Source organism: Pteropus medius, unplaced genomic scaffold (genome assembly GCF_902729225.1).
Source record: "Pteropus medius unplaced genomic scaffold, Ma_sr-lr_union100, whole genome shotgun sequence".
In the NCBI taxonomy this organism is placed as follows: Eukaryota; Metazoa; Chordata; class Mammalia; order Chiroptera; family Pteropodidae; genus Pteropus; species Pteropus medius.
Genome location: NW_024352783.1, coordinates 12,307,353 through 12,310,874, shown reverse-complemented (window position 1 = coordinate 12,310,874; position 3,522 = coordinate 12,307,353). Strand labels below are relative to the sequence as shown.

The 3,522-nt window shown below is 51.2% G+C and overlaps 1 pseudogene; it reads right to left on the bottom strand.

The window, feature by feature from the left end:
• Positions 1-801: 801 nt before the first annotated feature.
• Positions 802-2,949, bottom strand: LOC120589785 (MHC class II regulatory factor RFX1-like; annotated as a pseudogene).
• Between the last annotated feature and the right edge of the window lie 573 nt (positions 2,950-3,522).

Sequence of the window (3,522 nt, the reverse complement as noted above, 5' to 3'; positions counted from 1 at the left end):
GACACAACAGAAAATCTCAGAGGGCATTGCTTCAATAAATTTTTGTCCCATATTGTTTTGATTATTATTCCTGTGAATGTGAATGTCAGCTCCACGAGGGTGGGAGTTTTGTCCATCTTAGTCATTGCTGTGCTGCCAGCACTGAAAACCATGCTGGGCACACAGTAGGTGCTCAATAAATGTGTGTTGAATAAATAGATACATGAGTTTTGTCAGTTCTGAATGGCCTCCCCCTGGATCCAGCTTCTACTCTCTCCACAGGCCCCGGCCCTGCCCTGTGTCCAGAACATCCAGGAGTGATTCTTCAAACATCCAGTTCTGTTTAGCTGTCATATTAGCATTTTAAGAACTAAAAAACCCCTCTTTTTATCTTTTTCTTTTTTGCTCAAGAGCAAGCACATCCCATCTAATTCTTCACATCTAAGAATGTGCAGCATTGATGAAGAGGGCTGCTGTTTCTTTATAAGTGTTGCTAGTTTTTTTATGAGATCCATTTCTGAACACCTAAAGCACTTTCTCGAGGCTGTCCAAAGAGAACTACTTCAAGTTTGCAGGTGGTTTTTATTTTTTTAAGATGCTATGTTGTGTACAAAAAAACTACAAAGGGATTGTGTTTTAAATTGGCAGCTAAGGAAGCTGGTTTGTAAAGACAATGTGCAAAGCTCGCTCTCAGGAAACAGCCATGGGGACAAATATTCCTGATTCTATCCAGCAGAGGTACCGAGGCCTCCAGCCGTCAGCCCTGAGATTTCAGCTCCGAAGCCCTGAAGGAGGAGCTCAGGCTGAGGCCGGGCTAATCCCTCACATCTTCACCTTCTCTTGCAGCATCTCAGGGATGCTCACCATGGTGTCGGTGAGTCAGCTCTTCAGATTCTTGGCAAAGTTCTGGATTGCTTAGGTAAAGGTACTGGTGATGGACTGCAGAATGTCAAGGATAAAAGGATCTCCACTAGGTCCTGGTACGGCATGTCACAATGCTTGGTCTACTGCATCACAGGCCGAATTTGGACAACAGTACTAGGCTGGCCTTGGGCAATTGCTTCTCAGCCTCTTCCTGTATGGCCAGCAGTGGTGCCTCACTGGGCTGGCTGAGGATGGTATTTCCTGAAGGTTTTCCAAAGCTTCTCCACCAGGGTGAACTGCAGGTTCACCATGATGTCAATGATGGCTTCATGTTGTTTCCGGTACAGGACCTGGAAAGCTTTGATGTCTCTGGGCTCCATGGCCTCGGGCAGCACTTTGCCCTGGAGGTCAAGCTCTGAGAAGTCAGGGAGACTCTTTGAGGCATCCAGGAACTGTTGGTACTGCTGGACCTGGGAGCTGATGTCTGACAGCCTTGTGGCCTGCTGTGGTCCCAAGGAGACACTGTTGGTCATGTCCTCCATCTCTGGATGGGCTTGAGCCTCTGCTTCTATGAGAAGGGCTGACCCTGCATGACCATGTGCTGCTGGTCCCCTATCAGCTGTAGTAGAGAGAGCTGGCCTTTATGCATAGGCCTCAGTAGTGGTACTTGGAGTTGCCCCTGGTTTCCAGATGGCAGGTGCGCAAGCCCATGAAGATCAAGTGGATGAGCTTGTCAAAGGAGATGGCTTTGATGAGCTCCAGCTTCTGCTCCTGAAAGTGCAGAAAGTAGTGGCAACAGAGGGTGCTTCATGGCAGGCTCACATCTCTGGCCATGTCATAGTTGTCTAGGAGCCACTGGACAGTGGCTGGTGAAGCACAGATGGTGTAGGAGTAGGACTGGCTGGCATTGCCCAGCATGTAGCTTCCTTGGATCATGGTAAGTGCCTGCTCTTCTGCCACTGCAGCTGCTGCCTGCCCCCTCTACCACCACCACTACCATTGCTGCTCTTGCTGGCCGCACTTCTACTGATGATGGGGCTGGTGACGACCTGGCTGCTGGACGTGTACATGGGCACAGAGATGCTGCTGTCCATTGCCTGGGAGGTGGCGGGTATGCTGCCCTGGGTAGCCATATCCACAGCCTCATAGTAGCTGTTGCTGGCTGTCTCTGTGTACAGCGGCATTTCAGGGTAAGGGTAAGTGCTGGAGCGGATGGCACTGGCAGTGTAGCTGGCATCCCCACCATCCACATACTGCACTTAGCTGGGACACACATGGGACAGGCACCTGCTGGAGTTGCTGTACCTCTTGAGCCATGTAGACTGGCTGGAGCCCCTGCACCGTGAGTTGTTGCACAGGTCTGGCTTTGGGTGCCTGCGGAGTGGCCTGGACCACAGACCTCTCTTGGTTGATGGTGACGCTCTGCTGGACGCCGTGGTCCTGCAACTGCTGCGGCACTGTTATTGTGGGGACCCCATCCGTCTTGCTGGAGTAACTGTTGGCCTGCACCAGGGACTGCTTGGGTTGTGTGCACCTAATGGGTGCTTTGTATGATCAGGGAGACCTGGCTGCCCTTGCCACCTGGGGTTATGCTCTTCCCTACCAGCTGCTGTGTTGGGGAGAGCCTGCTTGGGCACCGGAATGTTGGTGAGCTGGAGGAGTGACACGAGGCCTGGCTTGGCCTGAATGTTTGTCTGGACTAGCAGCTGCTGCTGGGTGCCTTGCACCTGCTGAACCTCCTGAGTGGGTCTCAAGTCTCACTGGCTATGGAGCTGGGACTGGCCTCTGACACAGTCTCACTGGCCTGAGCGGCACCTTCTGAGACGGTGACCACAATGTACTGCTGGGACACTGGGGATGGGCTGGGAGTACTGGCCGGCTTTGAGGGTTGAGGGCAGCTGGGAGCTCTGTCAGGCATTGCTGCTGGCTGCCAGGTGGTTGTGCCTGAGGCCGGAGGCTCTGCAGCTCCGCATACTGGGGTGGGGGCGTGGCTGGGGGGTGCTAGGGTGCTGTTGATGGCAGTGGTGGTGGCTGAGTCTGGGTCTGTAGTGGCTGGGAGGGCTGCAGGGCTGTGTGTAGCTCAGTAAATTACTCCCGTGTTGCCATGCCAACAGTAAAAAAAAATGATAACAACTAAGGCCTTTTTTTCCCTTCCTCGGCTTCACCCCACTTCTGCCCACAGAGGTCTTAAAGATGATGTTGGGAATGGGATGGAACGTGCCTGGGTCCCTGGGCCAGGGGTGGGGGCTGTGGGTGCGGATTGGCCGGGTGGTTGTTGGGTGGTTGTTGTTGACTTGGTTTGCCAGGTTGCTTGGACGCTACGGCTACCATGGCTATGGTGCCTCCGTTTTCCTCACCCAAATTCAGGATATTTTTAAAGAAAAAAAGTAAAGTTGTAGATCATATGTGTGGTATTCTATTAAGGAAATAAGTCATAGTCACACCTCCATAAAGGTCTCTTTGCCCTCTCCCCTTTACTGTATGATCGCTTTAATTATTGTATAATTACTTCTTAGCTTTCTTTTACCTGAAAGAAATGTTTGATTTCCCCCATTATTCCTGAAGGATATTTTCACTGGGCATAAAATTCTGAGATGAGAGTTCTTTCAACATTTGAAAAATGTGTGCCATTTCCCTTTGGTCTCCATGACTTCTGATAAGAAATCCACTATTATTCAA